Source organism: Hylaeus anthracinus, unplaced genomic scaffold (genome assembly GCF_026225885.1).
Source record: "Hylaeus anthracinus isolate JK02 unplaced genomic scaffold, UHH_iyHylAnth1.0_haploid 11982, whole genome shotgun sequence".
Classification (NCBI taxonomy): domain Eukaryota; kingdom Metazoa; phylum Arthropoda; class Insecta; order Hymenoptera; family Colletidae; genus Hylaeus; species Hylaeus anthracinus.
The window spans coordinates 4884135-4902808 of record NW_026534330.1 but is presented as its reverse complement, the minus strand read 5'-3'; the positions used below and the strand labels follow the sequence as shown (position 1 = coordinate 4902808).

Below are 18674 nucleotides of genomic sequence, written 5' to 3'. Positions count from 1 at the left end.
CGGACAGGATGCGCATTTCAATGTCGAATTAAGGTTAAATTCTAAGCAGCGCGAACATTGTGCGCAGGAGGATGCCCGCTGACGTGCCCCCCCCCCCCCCCCCCCCCCCGGCGAATAATGCGATTCTAAATGTTTCGTGCGACTTTCTCTAATTTCGAATACGGAGGTTTGCGAGGCATTTCGTTGTTCGGAGGATACAAAATGATTGGGTGGATGAATATTCACGAGGGAGCGTGAAAGAATTCGGTATGCGATAAAGTATGAGTTTTCAAATTTTTTGGGAGATAGAGATAAAGAATAGGGTTGAGAATAGCGGGGAATTTAAAGGGCTCCCTTACAGGCCTCGTCCTCCATCTTGGGAAATACTGAATTAAAGTATTCAATTGTACACATTCATTAGGATTAGAGCATTATAGTATTGAAGCATTTTAGGAGTGGATCATTAACGCATTGAAGCATTTTAGAATACAATTGTTTCAGCCTCAAATCATTTGAGGTTTACAGCATTTTAGCATGTAACATTTCAGACTTTTGTTCTTGAACCATTTCGGTCCTACACTCGTTTTTAATCGGAACATTTGAAGATTGAAGCATTGAAACATTTCAGCATTCTTTATTACTAACGTATTTGACATTGAATTTTGGTCCCCGATCCCCTCCCCTTGTGTATACATAAACCATGTCGCATTCTGTCAGGATGAAATGTCTGCGTTCGCATGCTTTTGTTGCTAATCGGACAGTTGACATTGCTGCTGCCCGACGACGGGACGAGTGGAAGGTACAGATTCCAATCGAGTTTCAACAATACAGAGTGGCAAGCCACGACTAATTTACTAATTCAGACATAATTGCCTTCTCGGAAGGGACAAACGAAATATATTGAGCCAGGGTCAGCGGCGCATCCTGCGCTGCACGCAAAGGTCGCAGCGATTAAGGACGATTCGGAAGTCCTTCGCGACTGAAAGACTCGTGTCCCTGACAGTTTAACATTGCAACATATTAGGATCGAAGTAATTTTTAGGACTCGAGTACCGAAGAGCAGGACTTTGACGTTGAAGAATGTTAATCACGACACTCTTCAGTCAACTCGTATTTTCCTCTAGTGCTGTCTCTAGATTGGTTATTGGATTAGTTACTCCAGTAAGACCGCTCTAAAAATCATTTTTAGGACTCGAGTACCGAAGAGCAGGACTTCGACGTTGCAGAATGTTAATCACGACACTCTTCAGTCAACTCGTATTTTCCTCTAGTGCTGTCTCTAGATTGGATTAGTTACTCCAGTAAGACTGCTCTAAAAATCATTTTCCCATTTACTCCTCTTTTTTTTTTCATTCCTCCAACACTTCTATTTACACCTGAGCCTGCTAGAGCTCCCTCGAATCGTCAAAGTTCATCTAGAATTCGCTGTCGCGACGAAAATCGTTCTTTTAATTGGCAGGCGGTAGCACAAGATTCCAACATCTCACACAGTGTTTCCACGACACACGCGTGTTAGACAACGCGAATTGAAGCTGATCAGAGAGTTCACAGTGGCTCACGTGATGCCCTTCGAACGAATTGGATCGCGATCTCTGTCGTGGTGTCCTCTTTCTCTGCCACTGGTTCGATCAGCTTCGTTTGCTCCTCGATGAATAAGTTAATTGGGTTAATCCATATGTGGCATTAAACGTTACGCGACGGTTAATCACTTCCGCGTAGAGGGGTCAGTGCTCTTCCTCGTTCCACGGTATGGCCTCGCCGTTCTATTGTAGCGTTACGAGATTATACGGATGAAATACGTTTCATAAATTCTGTCTGCGCGCGAGCGTGAGACTGCCGCTGCCGCGCGTGTTAGATTGGATCTAATTTTCCAATAGACTACCGACGGTGTCGTGTTCGTTGATATCACGAAGCGTGTCGGGGATCGCTCCGTCACTTGGCCGGAATTCTCACTCTCGACCAGCCTCCCATAGATGATATCGGTGGTCCCCCCTCATTTACGCCTGCTAATGCCAGCGTTTGATTAACCTCCACAACCACGAGAGCTCTCGCCACTTTAGACGATTCGAATAATAGCAGTTTTTGTGAAATGGTCGTGAAACTCCTCGAGGGACATCATTCTGTAAATTCTCCTCCCCAAACATGACTTCGAGACCTCGACTACGCAAGACATTCGTATCTTATATTTAGTAAACGAATTCAAAACTATTCGAATGTTTCTTAATATCTTTGTCTCGAGGAAAATGTTTCAAGTGTCTCGATTATCAATCTCGTTGAAAGGTCCAAGTTCGCGAGTGGAAATTTGAGGAATTTTTCTTCGTGCAATCTTTCTCAGCAATGGTTCTTTCTTCGACGAAACGGCGCAGAATATCGACGTGATTGTCCGAGCTGCGAACTAGAGGCGCGAAATGCATTTGCATTGATATCTGGGCCACAGTGTCTCGTTTCCCAATGAAGTCGTTGGGTCCGGTCGATCTGGCTGATGACGATTCAGCGTGATCGCACTTGCCGCGCAAATAACGCCAACGAGCCGATCGACGCGCTCCACGGTGGTCCAGAACGTTATTTTAGGACGCCCAAAACAGTCGAACCGGTTGCTTTTAAAACTGTTTCAAAAGTGGCATCACAGGTAGCCAAGAATCCATTGTACAATAATAAATACATGGCTGAAAAATTCCAGTTCAAAATTCCATCTTTCCTAATATCAACGTTAATATGTTATAATCTAGTGAAACTAGGATTCTAGTTTTTTGGTTGGACTCTGAACGTTGAATGACCGCACACGTTTAAAGTTTGTCATTTTTGGAACACTGTGTACCTATTACAATAACTCCATCAAAGAAAATTAATTTCCAACTATTTTCGTGAAAATGAATTTTGCGCGTGACCTACGTTTCCTTTCGACATTGAAATTAAATTATTGGATTTCTCTCCTTCCTGGATCATTCCGATCGTCGAAAATTATGCTTACTCGTTCCTGGATCGACGTGCACGCTCGAGACGCTTGATATCCAGTTCGAAGTTACGCAATGGATTTATCGATCGAGGCAATGAACGATTTATCGTAATTGACGTTAATTAACATCTTGATATAAGAGAGGCATTATCGACAAGATAGGTGTACGCGCATTAAATCGATGTTGATCTGTCAGCGTTTTAACGCGAACGCGGTGTCCCGCGTCAGGTATTTCTGTCGTCGTGATAAACAAACCAGAAACGCAATGAAAGCGCGAGTGTGTGCCTTGTCGTATTCAGAACGAATATTATAATTAATGTAAACCCTCGAGCATCGTTTATTTTATATAAACGTTATCCCTAATTTGGGCCATCATTGGTATTCATTTACTCGCGTCATGCACGACACCACTACACACCTGGTTGCTCTTTATTTATTCAAATCTCTTGTCCCATCTTTAGAGAGGAAGAGGAAACATTTTGGTTTGCAAGATGACGTATACGTCTTAATTATACGATGTCTCTGACAACTTATATATAGAAAATATGCGTAAAATGTACACAATATATGTTGAAAATATTCTATAATTATTATAATGACATTGTTATTTTATTTTGCACAAGTGCATGTACCTTTTGGTTGATAACCAATAATAATATTGATGATCGTTGGCAACACCATCAACCTGATACATCAAAGTAAATGCCTCGCAAAAAAAACCTTGTCTCCAGAAAAAAACAAATTCGGTCCATACAGGGTATCGTATACAGGGTATACAGGGGATTTCGAGAATAGACTGGAATTTTAAACCAGCATTACCAGTTGGGAATCCCAGTCGATGCGAGCTAGTTTCTGCGGTTCTACCTCGCGCAATATCGCTTAAAATCGGATTACAAGCTTAATTATACTTTTTGCAATTTCGAGTGAACACGAGTAGGTTACATTCATCGCTGCGAGGTTGGTGATCGCTGATCTAGGGTTATCTTAGAGCTCGTTCGGCCGCGTGTAATGCGAATTACGCGTCGCGAACGATAAATGAATTCGTTTGAATCCGCGATAAGATGACGTAAGTACGCAAAACGACGCGTTGTTGGTGCTGTAACTACTGCAGATAAGAATCTGAACTCTGTTATCGAAACGTTTTTCGTTGCGTTTGTATATTCTTAAACAAAACAAACCAAGTGGTCGTACCTGAAATAAATTCGGAACGGATATATTTCATTCTGAAATTTTATCTTTTCAACAAGTGACGACTTATTTACCAAAATAAACGCATGATTCTTTCCATTGGAAGGGGGTTCGCCAAGTTATATAACGGTACCAAATTCGTGGGCGTTTAAATGTTTCTTTTTCCTTAATTTCTCAGACCATTTTTTTCTCGGATCCATTAGGTCATCTTTTATCGGGAGGAACTTTTTTGCAGCGAAGGTCAGACGAGCGTGTTCGGAATAGCGATCTCTGACTCTTATCGGCGTTCTTTTTTTAAACCGTCCCGACGACCGACTAAATTATCGGCGATCGTTCAAATTGGAGTGTTGCAGCGGCGCGATAAGCGGGCCCGTTGCGTTGCGAAAGTCGGGCGTTGTTGCAAAACAACAGAAATCGTTGCAGAAGATACCAGCGGCGATACGTAAACACGACCGGGGTCCAAAGTATTTTCGCGCGCGTAAAAATAGTGATGGCTGGCGCATCGATGGCAGACGTGACGGGTCGTTTGATGCCGCGGACATAATTGGCCCTGTCGCGTGTGCTTAATCGTTTTCATTCGGGCCCAATGAAACGTTCGCCTAGGTCTACGATGTCGTTCCTATCGATAAACAAATTAATTGCCATCGATGCGCGCGCTTAGGCCAATCTAAATGGAGGGCGGCGGTAGCACCGTCCTTGCGATCCTCTCTACTTTGGCGTCGTTGTGACTCTTACGTTGAGGAATGATCTATAGATCGTTGGTCTGATATATAGCGAGATAGAATATTGAAAAAATTAGAAACAATTTTAGGCGGACGTGAAACTTGACGTGCGAGGGTCTTTAGGTCCATAGATTGGGAATCTGATGTCTGTACTATAGGATATTCAAAATGGCGGGCACAATATGGCCGATCTATGCGTCACTAAAATTTCAGATTTGATATATAAAAGGTTCAGGGTACCAGAATTGGCTTAATTTAGTCCATAATAACTCCGTGCAACTTTCAATTTTGTGGAGAATTTCTGAAATGTTCAAAATTCAGAGTGAGGTAGGGGAATGAAGAAAAAAATGATGAACCTTCGACGAGTGCAATGAAGGCAAGTGGTCATCGAGACGGGGAACGGCGCTGCAGCCCACTGTGTAATATATGGGCCAGACAGCAATAATTGTTCGACGTTTCCTGGTATATTATACTGCGTGTAATTGATACAGAGGAGCCGCCGTTAATTCTCCTGTTGTTGTCGTGCTATCTTTAGTCAGAGCTTGCATCTTGGTCCTCGTTGAATATACTTTCACGAATTGTACGGGGGAACAAAACTCACTCGAGTTCTAAATTTTCCAGTAACTGTGTTAAGTGACTCATTTATGATTCTAACCCAGACCTGACCCCTTTTGAAAATTAATTACAGTCAGTGTAAGAAGTATTCGTACAGCAATCAATTTAAAATAAAATTAATAAAAAAAGAAATGAGAGGCCAACATTAAAAGTTAACTTAAAACTTTAATTTACGCAAAATTCTACTCTAAAAATATGTAGGAGTGTTGGTTAATTATCTCTTCCCTTAAAATTTATTAATAAAATAACTACATAAAGTTTTATTTTGAATTGATTCTGTACGAATACTTATTACACCGACTGTAATAACGTCCTCTATTCACGTTTCATCAGTTTTAAAAATATATAAAAACTTGATATCAAATGGTATAAGGTCTCTATTAGGCCTAGTTAGTTCCGGATTAGGTCTAGGTAGTCGAGTTCCTCTTTTCACGGTTGATCGATTTCGAAATCTCGAAACAGTAGCGAGGATTGCTGCGCGAACGGTCTCGTGGCCCTTTCACTCGTCGGAGAACGTTGGCTACCCTTACACACGAATATATCGATTCTTATAGAAGGTATATCAAGGTCACGTTATCCTGACGAAGGTCAATCTCCATTCGCCGCGGAATGCGGAGCGCGGCCCTTTCATTTATGTTAATAGGATTCAGGTGCAGGCTACCATTAAAAACGTGCTGGTCCGCCTTCCTCGAAGACCTAAATATTTGGAATTTTTCTCAACGGCGCATTATAATCGACTGCGATTGCACGTGTTCCGTCAAGTGACACGGGAACGGGCATTGAGACTTGCAGAAAGAGATTACCGAACAAGAATACATTCGTTTCATATATCCCATATCCGCTGCCATTCGTGCAGATCGAAGCGATGCGACGTTCAAATTGATGGAAATTTTGCACAGTTAATCCCACCATTTTATGGATCATCAAGGGACATTTATCATTCTGAATTAATTAAAAATGCTGTAGCAAAATGTGAAGTATCGTTTCATACAATAAATAGTATTTCTATTTCTAAATGTTCACTGCGACTGAAGATAGGACAGATCATTCATCGAAATGGATTTTTAAATCTCCACTTTGAAGTGCTTTATTTATCTTTGGTATATTCGTGGACTTCAAATATTATGGCTGAAGAGATCGTTACATTCAAATTCGATACAAATTTACCTTGCCAGATGGAAAAGTACCTATTTTATCTCACAATATCCAATTTCCGCTAGAAAAAAACCGTAATTGTTGGAAGCGTAACGAGGAGCACGTTTGCTCGAGACTCTGGTCATTCGTTCTTCGGACTAGGATTCACTCGTGTTCCGTTCGTTGGTGTATAGAAGATTCTGACGACGGTGTTCGCATAACGGTACCGTCGGTTTCTCGGACGTTGCGTCGCGTCGCGACGCATACTACCTGCCCGTGAATCGGACTGAACCGTATGTGTCGACGAAAGGGACGTATACAGGTCGCTCAATCACAGGTGACAACTCTTCTAGGGGGTGAATCTTCGGGTCAAAGTAAAGCGTAAAAAGCAATAAATAAATGACATAAAATCACATGAAAAACGATTGCATCTAAATATATTCTGTTAAAACTTCAAATTTATGTTTCAAACCCCCATATCAAGACCGTCTTAAATTCCAAGCACGTTAAGCCCGCGAACAGCAACAGTCACCCCTTGAATCTTTCATCTTTTTCTCCAAATACATCTACTATTCTCAAATGTTCCCCTATATGCTTTAAACGAATCTCAAAGAAAAACAAATCGCCCACAAAAAAAGTCACATAAAAATTTCCTTCATCTCTTCTGGTAAAGAAACGATCGTACAAAATACCTCCCTTGGGGCGATCTAAAAAAATTAGCGACGAACGAGGCCCGAACCACAATTTCACCGTTTCTGATTTTCGTTTTGCTTTGGTTTATACGATCACCCTTTGAAAGATCGCCCGCCTGCAGTTGAACATCCTGTATACACGGCGTGTGTTACGTCGACGCATGTTCTCTGCCGGCGTTACGTGCGCCGCGGTGCACGTATGCGTGTACGAGCGCATTTTGCCGCATGCGGGATGAGCTGAATGCCAATCGCCACGCGAACCCATCGCGCCTCGACGCAGACGGGAGGCTCGTAAAGTTATGTCCGTTTTATTGCGAATATTTTGACTCGAACGAGCACGCGGTCCGAGCATCTGCCATTAAATGTCGCTATTGTCTCCATCGATGAAGGTATCGTCGTCCCTTTCGTGCGAATTCCCCGAACGGCCATTCCTATTAGCGTCATACTCGTTTAGGCAATTAAAAAAATAATAATAATAACAACGATTACTCGCATAGCGAGCTGTGGTCATTGATAATAAAATTAATACGAGGAGATTGGTTAAAGTTAATTATATGGCTTTTTGTTTTTATAACTATACGATTGTGGTCTCTCAGATTGCCACTGTTGGTATAATAGAAAATAAAACTGACCCACAGTGGGGAGGCCCCTTTAAAAATGACTAGCAATCGGAGTGGCTGAAACGCGCAATATTTCTCTGGTAGTAAAAAGATATCAGACATTCCTTGAAAATTAAGAAACAGTTTATACGCACGCTGAACACTTAAATAACGCTTTCCATTTTGCGGTGTTCAACGCGTGCGAGCATTAACATTCCACAACGAAAGAATTTCGTGTACCGAAAACTCCGATTCGCATGGTTCATAATGAATCCATTCATACCGCTTGGCAAGTGCATAATATTTGCTGAGAGAGGAGCCTGCACTGACGATAAGGGATCATTCACACCGTCAACGTGGAACAGAGGGAAGTTTTGTTGGTTGATAGTACCCAAAATTGTTGCAATGCTACGAAACGTCCTCGCGGTTCCCTTCGTTTCGTCCATTATGAATTCTATCTTTGAAAAAAAAAGAAATTTCGATAGAATTCTTAAATTTAATCAAGAAATTTTCATTTATATTATTCCGAGAAACGTTCTAATATAGAAAAGTAGTGCAAGGTTTCCTCAAAACGCTATCCGATAATTTCCACTGTTGCCTCTCGAGCCGATCAGGTATGAATGGTCCCTGAGATTCCAGTTAAGTGAACGTGTACTACAAGTATCGAAAAGATAATGCAGTTAAATCGCAGATCTCGTTCGCTTGATTAAAATCGCGTTGCCCCGTACCGCGTTAAACGTTTCTATTCATCGGTGGAGGTTGCGGTTTGATCGAAATCGATAAAAGTGCCAGTTGAATATTAGCATCGATCGCAGCACGCGATACCATCGACCGGATTGAAATCGAAATGAATCACAGCCGTTAAACGGACGATGATTAAAATTGCACAACCGAGGCGTGATTGATCGGAGATCAGAATAGCAGGCTGTGGCTCGCGACGTTCTGTTGCCTTTTCGGATACAAACTCCATTTTTATACACCTTTTCTTACTATTCATTTATTTTCTATGCCTACATGCCCGGTAGACCAATTCAAATACCGTCGATACCACGAATCGTAGTTTTCGATTTTAATTAATTTTCGCCTCGTTTTGTCGGCGCAGGAAAGAGTCTCGTTGGTTCAGGGATTGCGTAAGGACCTTCGAGTGGAATCCAAAGGCGGATTCGCGCGGAACTTCCGGACACCGATGGTGGCCAACGAGTGTGGTTCCTGCGGTTTGAAAAACACCGCAAAGGACAATATCAGTGATTACAACCAAGTTGGCCGATTGAGAACACAAAACCAAATTGAATTCCATCGCTATCGGAAGTAATTTGTTCGTACCTAGGAAATCACCCAACTCACCCGGACTTTCTAGGAGTTTCATCACGACAGTACCTTTGCGCTTATCTCGTAAAAAAAAAAAAACGATCGTTTTACCATCGACTTAAATATTCTACAATCGTTACTGTCATCATAAAACGAAGGTAAATTTCCACAACGATTCCGACTACAAATTTCCCGCCACGATGGACGTCGAGTGGTTAGGATCAACAGTTTAGTGGACCTGCTCGTCCGACTGTTCGACATGTCAGGGTGCAGTGTTGGGCATTAATCGATTACAATTACAATAAATTGAGCAATCAATTGCGATTAATATCAATTGCACCTGAGGTACCACGTTTCAGATGCAATTATCATCAACTGTGATTAAAAAGTCAGGTTTCAATTGCGATTAACTTTAGTTGCAGTTTAAGAGACAGGTTTCGTTTGAAATTAACCTCAGTTACAATTTGAAAGGAGGAATTCAATTGCGATTAACGTCAATCGGGTTTCTTCGGTTCCAAGACTGTTGAACTGTTCACGAAGAGATGCGAACAGCGAAGGAGAATGATCCAGTTTATTTAATTTCGCGCTAGAATTTTATTTTTAACAGAGGTATACCTCGCGCGAACCCTAGTCAGCATCGATGCCACGATCGCCATTACGACAACACGCCGCTTTCACTCGAATTCTACAGTTTTTTGCGCCAAGTGCGTCAACTAGTCCCGTCGTTCCATTAACAGAGGACAAAACAGTTAGGGTAGCTCCAGCAGCTCCTTAGAAAAGAAGACACGATCGAAGAAGCGATGATAGCGACCAGGATTCGGATCTCGCTGGGATGTCCACTAAATTCAACGCGAAACATTTGATTGTATAATTCGGATTGCTATTTTCATCTACCGAGTAAGAGATCGATAGGTGGCCATTGTTTTATTCGTTGGTTTGTTCATTTCTGGATGAATTGCCAAGAGCTGGCCAAGATGAGTAAACATAGAATCTGAAATAGATGTCGACTTCGTCATCTGAGATACGCGATCTTCATGGTTCTCCTAGGCACCATCACTCCTGAAGACTAACGCTTTCCTTTGATCGAGGATTTTAATAATGTAACACATCTAAAACAGATTTCTAAAAATCAACACATAGACATCATATGTTGTCTATAGTCAAGCAAGACACTGTCCTCCAACTTTGCCAAACATTTTTGATCCATGTCCAGAACCCTGAAGAGGTACCCGTAACCACAGCTGTATTTCTAATTTTTCCTGATATAATTATTCTAATTATTCCTGAAGACTAACGCTTTCCTCGGATTTTAATAATACCTGAAGAGGAGGTACCTGTAACCGCAGTTGTATTTCTAATTGGTAAGTTTGGATCCTGAAGAACTGGTTGGTCATCTTGCTGAGAATAGCCTCTTGAAGCGATAGCCAGGCAACCAAATTCCCCTCCAACCCTAACCAGATCCAAGAGCCGACAAATGGACGTCAGAAAGTAGTCCAGAGAGTAGTTTATTGGATCACCTACTAGCGACTCGACCCTCAAACCTATAAAACATTCGAACAGTTTCCAAATCGACTACCTCAGGTTTGGTAGCGACGCAAAGTCGAGAGTGAGCCCTAAAACGCGCGCGCATCGGGGACTCATTCCCTTCGTCGAGATTCGTCTGGAACGCGGCAAAGGAAGGGGTGGGCAAAAGTAGGGTGAGAACTCCGATGGCAGAGGGGATGGCCCGGCCGTGTGGAACAGCAGTCTGGCCAGTTGATTACGATGCCGAAACGAGTGGCGGTCCATCTCTCCAACCAGTTTCGGACAGCGTCTTCGGGTACGAGCGAGGCCTATGCGTAGCCTCGCGGAGACTCAGACCTCTGGGACGGAGGAGAGAGACGTCGACCGACTAGATAGAGGAAGACGGTGGTAGCCCACGAAGAGGAGAGGTAAGCCCACGAGGAGAGTCAGGGAGCCAGCGCAAGAAGAGACGGAGGAGGCGACAGCCGAGCTAAAGTTTCGGTTTCGTTCGTTTCGCGCCTGCTCCGCGTCGAACGGGAGCCGAGAGTGAGCGTCGGAGCGAACGAGAGAGTGAAACCGAGAGACGGAGAAGGCCACTTGGAACAGAGGGAGACGCCGGGAACACGTAGAAGGAGAGACCTCCAGATAGGCAAAAGGGGAGATCGAGCGAGAAGGCGAAGCCTGATGTCTAACCGAGCTAGGGTGTAGGGGAAAGAGAGGTACAACTGGCGAGCGAGAGACAGAGCTAGACCGGTGGGGGTTAGAGCGAGAGGGGACGAGCAGAGACTTCACCGGCGCTCTGCTCCCAATAACGACTCTCGCCCTCGGTCAGTCGCGCGCGAACCGCGGAGCCGCGAGCATCTCTCCGTTTTCCTTTTGCTCAGCTCGGCGGGATTCCGGGCGTTTTGAGCCGCGTGCACGTGCGATCCTGGGATCGAGAGCGCATGAGAAACGCTGATAGACGAGACTACGTCTTTACCTGAGCCAACCCTGACCCCGCTCTGAAACCGCTTCCTGAGAAAACGGGAGTCCTCGGAGTGCTGGTCGACCGTGGTAGAAGGTCCGAGGATACCATCGCAGCTGAATCGGTTGGAGCAGTTCAAATTCGATGCCGAGAAGTCCTCTTCTAGGGGACATGTTCCAGGAATTGGTGCTACCGCGTAGCTGAAAGTGCGATTAGGTCGGAAGGGATGCCTGGCTCCGTTTGCGAGCGTTCGAGGTGCTAAGGCCACGAGAGCCAGGTTTGCCAGATTCCGGGTGTCTGGGATGGGTTCGCGGTTAGGACACTTGGAGAACGCTGTGGTACCAGGGTAGGGAGCCGATCGTTGACGAGAATCGGGGTCGAACGAGCGGTTTTCGGGGTTATCTGTCGGTGGAATTGCGACGGTATCGACGCCGTAATCGCGTCGCGAGTGGTGCTCGCTGCATCCGTTGATACACGCGCGGCTGAGAGAAGAGCACGGAGCGGTCGAGTGACATCAATAAGCGGCACCGAGCGCGTGGTATATAAAAGTGCGAACTGGTGGAGCGACCGAGCGAGTTACCGGACGGCTCGAGGTTTGCCAGTGGCGCGCGGACCAAGAAGAAGAAGAAAACGACGGCCACGGCGAAGAAGAAGACGAAGTAGAGAGAGAGAGAGAGAGAGAGAGAGAGAGAGAGAGAGAGAGAGGGCGCGCGCGCACCATAGAGGGCAAACGCTGTTGCTATTTTCGAGCCCGCCAAATATCTTGAGCGCACGGTGCTTGCGCGAGCTGCTGTCTCCGCTGGGCCTGGTGCGGCTCTTTCTTCGGCCGCGTCCACGTTCCACCAAAGCGCAGGCGACTCCGCGTCGATGACGCATGGCCCTGACCAAACAGGGAGAGAGAGAAAGACCGCGAAGGAGAAGCCAGCCAGCGGAAGAAGGAGCGAGAGAACGGCGTATGACAGGTACGTTTTCGAACCCTTGCCTTTTCGCGAAAGACCAACCGCGATCTCTTGACCTACGACGCGTCTCTCCCCCCACGACCTCGAGGTGACCATGAGACCAGACCCTGTGTGTGGATGCACGTTGACGTCTGACGGACGCGTTTCGATGTATCCCGCGCGGCGTTGCTTCTAGAGGCTGATCGGTTGTTTACGGAGGATGGTACAGGCTACTGTTAGCGCACTTGGCATCCTAGTTTTTGTTAGGCGCGAGGGTAGTTAGTTCGACTGGAAAGCAATTGTCGTGGAGCATCGTTTGAACCGTGAAAAGAAAAAGGTGGATCCATTACAACGTCGGAGATCAGCTACAGGTCTGTCAATCATCGCACAGCGTATTTCTGTAATACGCCGTATGCAAATGAGTCTACATTGTTTGCCCGCTTGTCGGAGATAAGAGCCAGAGCTGCGATACTTTTTTACAATTCCCGCGACGATTTGTAGCCCTGCGCTGTTTGCTATGCGGGAAATTAGTAGACAGATATGTTTCAGTTGATTAGATGCTCGCATTCGCTTGTAGGCAAGGTGAATGGAATTGGAGCTTTCAGGAAAGGTTACTTCATCCTTGGGGAAGATTTCCTATCGCGTGAACCGATTACTGACAACCTAGTACGATGCTTTTTATAGAATTTCTCTGACATCTCGAGCATCATTAGGAGAAGAACGTAAACAAATTTCACTAGGAAGAAGTGGTCAGTAACAAATCAGTATCGGTAATGCATCTCGTGCAACAGGTGAGAAACAGCACGCGTGAAATTCGCCACCATTTGCCATCGGTTCGTCCACCTTTGCATACTGATGCATCTGAGTCACGTTCACGCAAAGTTGCAACTTAGGACGAGCTGCTCCGAGGCGGGTCATCGCGTTGCTCGCCGCCAGCCAGGAGGAGACCAGGTACCGTTATGCATCTCTGTAAGGGATTCATCGAGCAAACGTGAAATTTGAAATGGGCCGATGAATATTCAGATCTGAACGTTGTCGTTTATGCATTGCTCATCGAAAAGTGTCCTATCGCTTAGATAGGTATGCTGGATGCTGGGTAAGGTGTTCGATAAACTTCATGTACATCTTCATCAGGTCATTCCGGCCGAAAAATGTTATATACATCATAGGTCTACTTCGTTTCGTTAGTCAGCTGCATTGGTTACTAAGTATTTCTGTATCGAGAGATCGGTATAACTGCCTAACGAAACGGAATAGACCTGATACATATAGGACATTTTTTGGTCAGCATGACCTGGTGCACACGTACGTGAAGCTGAACGCCTCATCCGACATTTGTTATATCTTCTTCAGGCCTGATGGTGCGGTAACGTCCGGTAGAACCACGTACCACCTGGTTCCATTATTATATCATAGGGTTAAAATTGATCAGCTGTGCTCAAGTCTTCTAGGTCTAATGTTGTTATACTAGGCAAGAAGTTCTCTAGGCTTCTTTGTGCAGCTGGTCAAAGAAAAAGATGACTTCCCGCTATCGTTTGTTTTTCTTCCCCCAACATTTTCGTTGTTTCTTCGACCTTTCCCTCGTCAGTGTCGTTCTTCGTGGGCTTTTCAACCCCTTTGCAATCTTTCCACCGTTTGACTTTCCCTTTCCCAGAGTTTCTGTTTGTTTTTTCCCCTGGAAACGCAGGGTTGTTGCCAGATGATCTGTACCCAGACTACTGGAACAGTTCGCAGCCCTTCTTTTCCTCCCCTGAAGGTCGAATCGATGCGTCAATTAACCGTCTCGAAGGCAGAAACTTCTTCAGTCTCCTCTCGTTGTTCTAGCTTAAGGTTGTTCTAGTTTAGGTTTCATTCGCAACGTGTAGCCAATTTGTAAGTCAAGCTCTCGTTTATCCGTTGCAAGATACTTCGTAACAGTGGTTCATCTTTCGCTCGAAACGTTTACTTCCAGTAGGCAACAATTTAGCCCATCCCTGGTCCATGTGACACAAAGAAAAAATAAACGACTCGCGAAGTTGTAATGATCCCAAAAGCCTGGTCATTGTTTGACGAGTCCTTGGCGCAGCTGGGAAGCCGAAGATGAGTCTGGCCGATTCCACGCGATCATTGATCGTTAACTTTTTTCGTGCGTCGATGATCAAAGCCGCGCGACGCGTTGGCCGGCGCGTAAATCGACTTTAAATCGCAATAAACCGTGCAAAAACTGCGCGGCGGATTTGCCTCGACGCGCGCACACTTTCGACCCGCCCGGACGAGAAAAAGAACGAGAAAAGAAACTTGAAAAACCGATCCTCTTCGTCTCACTTCGACTTCACCGCGGCCTTCTGGGTGTTTACTATCGATATCGACTTTGGTTTCCCGCTTCTCAGAAATCCATGGTCGCCACTTTGTATTTCACTCGTGATATTATGATACCGATAGGGGCCGTAGACGTGATGATTTATTGCACGAGTTGCAGCGACAATCGTGTGCCGACATACTGCTGTTTAATATGACCACGTGTGACAGGCTGTACAATTAACATTCGGACAGTCGTGTCGATAAGAGTTGAATAAATTATCCCAAGAAAAATCGATGCGTTCATGGCACGAGACGATTAATCTTGTTTTCAATTTCGAAGATAATTCAAGGGCACTTTGCACTTGTAGGATTATTTTGAATCACCCTGTACCGAAAGAATTGCAGTTGTACTTGCCTTTGGACACCAATTTTAACCGACACTGTACGTTTCTAGACCATCTCATCAGGAAGATTTAATAAGTAAATCATATCGAACCCTCGCATTTTTAGTCAGAAAGAACAACAACTAATTATGCCTGTGGCCCTTAATTCAGAACAACCCTGTATACTGGTTTAACTATTTTCTCCATCACCTCATAAAGTTACTGTGATACGCATTATGGTGACGCTTCTTCAAAAGAAACGCAGCGTATTTTACTCTTGAACACCAACTTTGAACGGGCTTGTACGTCAGCCGCTAGTGACGGTACGAGAAAAGTGGCATGCGTAATAATAAACGCAAAACGCCTGCATTAATCACGCGGCACCGGTGATCGTAGGTCGCGTAGAGGCTCGATGCTTTTTTTCCCACTATCCGATCATCAATCCGACCGATGCGGACGGCGAGTTTTTTTTTTTTTTTTTATTTTTTATTGAATTTCAAGACCGCCCGTGATCGATGATCGCCAAACGACTACGCGTAAACATCATCGTGTAGTTAGCGGTGACCGTCATTATTACACTGTCACTGCCGGTCGCAGCGATTTGCATAGTCACGCGACCTAGGACACGGGAATTTCGATTGTTGCGAGCCGCACGAATCGACTTATACTTTCGCTCGATATTTCTGCCGGTGCAGTGCAAACTAACTTCAAAGTTGTGGTTTTTATTTGGAATTATTCGGATTATTTCTCGTGTCTTTGATGGAATGGAATATGCGACAGTACAGTTTGCAAGCGTGAAATATGCAATTGGCGTGCGCATTTTTTAAAAGTTGCGGATTGGAGGCAATTTTACGGAATTTTATTAGATTATAATCTTTCTAAGGCTAAATGGTCTTCTCTAAGGCTAAAGCTAAAATTTCTTGTGTCTTCGATTGAATGGAATATGCGACAGTACAGTTTGCAAGCGTGAAATATGCAATTGGCGTGCGCATTTTTTAAAAGTTGCAGATTGGAGGCAATTTTGTGGAATTTTATTAGATTATAATCTTTCTAAGGCTAAAAGGTCTTCTCTAAGGCTAAAGCTAAAATTTCTTGTGTCTTCGATTGAATGGAATATTCGACAGTACAGTTTGCAAGTGTGAAATATGCAATTGGCGTGCGCATTTTTTAAAAGTTGCAGATTGGAGGCAATTTTATGGAATTTTATTAGATTATAATCTGTCTAAGGCTAAAAGGTCCTCGTTAAAAAAACTGGTGCAATATGTGACCGGTGCAGATGCAATTTTCTCGCGTGCGAAAAGTACACCATCTAACATCTCTTTCACTTTACATAGAACGTACATGCTTTAACTTTCGACACAAGCCGCTAATTAGGGACTTTAGTAATACGTGGCTGGGCCATGAACCGGGCGTAGAATACGCGCCAGTTAGATGATCGTTTCTTTTCGATACATTTCATTAAATATCTGCTCATTTTCGAAATATCTGCGGCCTTGCCCTCGCTTTCGAATTTTATTGCCCTCGCGAATCGACGTGATCCTCTTTAGCACTTTACGCGTCGTATTTAATAGGCTAATAAAATATCGTAGAATTAATTTTGTCGTTATATTATGATTTCTTTTCAGCTCGCCTCGTTTAGCGTAACGTTACCTTGTTGTAGGGCAAATTTAAACAACGTCTATGTAGCTATTATAGTTTCGAAAGAAATTCATATTGCAAGCGTCCGAACATTATCGTATACAAATTATGAAAAGAGACTAGAAAAGGGACGTCCGCTCGTAACTCATGGCCCGAGGGCCAGCGAAATCGTCGAAAGCGTTAATGCGTGGTTCGCGCTGCGGGTTTTTTTTTCGATACGCGAATATTATCGAGCCGATTCGGCCGGTTTCGATGGCGAATTTATCGTTAAAAAAAAAAAAATTGCCGACGAAAGGCCGACTCCGTTTTGAACGGTCAACAATAAGACGAAAGCCAGGAGGGGAACGAGCAAAGCTGATAATGAGCCCCCATAAAATCAGCCCGCTTCTTTTCGAGGCCCCCTTCCTGTTTGTCGGCTTAAGCAGCCTCCACACGATGCCTTCGTATCGTTGCACACTTTTTAATAACCGCAAAACAATGCATCACGAATTTTATTACGCTCGGGAACCAATAAAAAAGTAAGATAATCGTAGCTGTAAGTTTGCTGGCATGCGTGCGCGATTATGCGTAGGCGGTTCGTTATGTTTATGAAATTTCCGATATTTGGCATGTTTGTACGTGTTCACGATGTTTGTGACGCGTGTGGAACGTAGAATGTAAAAATCACAGAGCAACGTGACCGCAAGATCAAGGCCAAGTCGGGTCGATTCAACTCTCGAGCGTCGCTTCATTCGATTATCACGTAGTCTCGGAAACTTGATGTCCCTTCTAATGCAGTGGCACGGTAACTCTTGAAAGTAACAGTGCAATTGATTTACAGAGTTGGCAGAATTATGTCGCAGGCCTTGAAACTTGTTAACTTCACTTTCTCGTTGGATCTATGCAGTCTGCGAAGTGTAAGACGAGCAACCCACTCGTTACGATCGCTCGAAAACAAGAGTCACTTAGGCCGCTGGCAAGTGCGACATTAGGTGACGAACAGCTTCTAGAAATCGTCTAGCATGTCATCGGATGCGAGAGCAATTGAATTTCAAGTACGTGCCTCGGTTAATACTACGATCGAGTAGGCTAGGATTGTCATAATTGGATCATTGACTTTTTTAACGAAGGAAAGAAGGATTGTTAATTAAGAAATATTAGTGGAACTTGCGTTTACTATTAATAATGTATTAGATTGTCCCGAAAGTTTCTTTACACAATATTTTATGTTTTATGTTACATTACCGAATTGTGTACGATTCATTTCGCTTCGTTACTGTTACAGCATCACTGTCTAAGAACTGATCGTCTATTTATATAAACACCGCCGCAGAAAATAATTGAACGCAACTGATGAAAGAAACTTTTGGGACAACCTAATACATAGATAAATTAAACGTTCAAGAGAACCGAATAGGCTGCTATTTATGCAGGAATGAAAGTGGTTCAAACGAGGCGATCTTACCTTAATCATGCGACTCTGTGATCGCGGTACACTTTGGTGAATCTCGATTCCTGGGACGGATTCCCACGAATTTTCGGTCCTCGTTGTGGCGGGTTCTTAAAAACTGACTCCCGCGGGCGTTCGACGTCATTAGCTAAATAGCTGCGTCGGCCTGCATACATTTGCTTTTATTATTACTCTCTTCCGGCGCGCCCACCGCGCCGCCGGTGGATTTGTATGCGGCGTGAAATCGCGGCTATAACCTCTCGAGGAATAGAGGGAGAGTAAAGAGAGAGAGAGAAAATACGGAATAACTATTCGAAATAACGTTTTAATAGTTTCGTTACGAATT

The 18674-nt window shown here is 44.2% G+C and overlaps 1 protein-coding gene across 3 annotated transcripts in view; it reads left to right on the top strand.

Moving 5' to 3' along the window:
• Positions 1 to 18674, top strand: part of LOC128886065 (solute carrier organic anion transporter family member 74D) — a 113008-nt gene that overhangs the window by 29011 nt on the left and 65323 nt on the right. Inside the window, exon 1 of one of the 3 annotated variants that reach the window (XM_054140611.1) lies at positions 11509 to 12622. The exons of the other annotated variants lie outside the window; for them this stretch is intronic. The gene's annotated coding sequence lies outside the window, so the exon portion shown is untranslated. Of the gene's footprint in view, positions 1 to 11508; positions 12623 to 18674 lie in introns of those variants that run through there. 3 annotated transcript variants of the gene reach the window in all.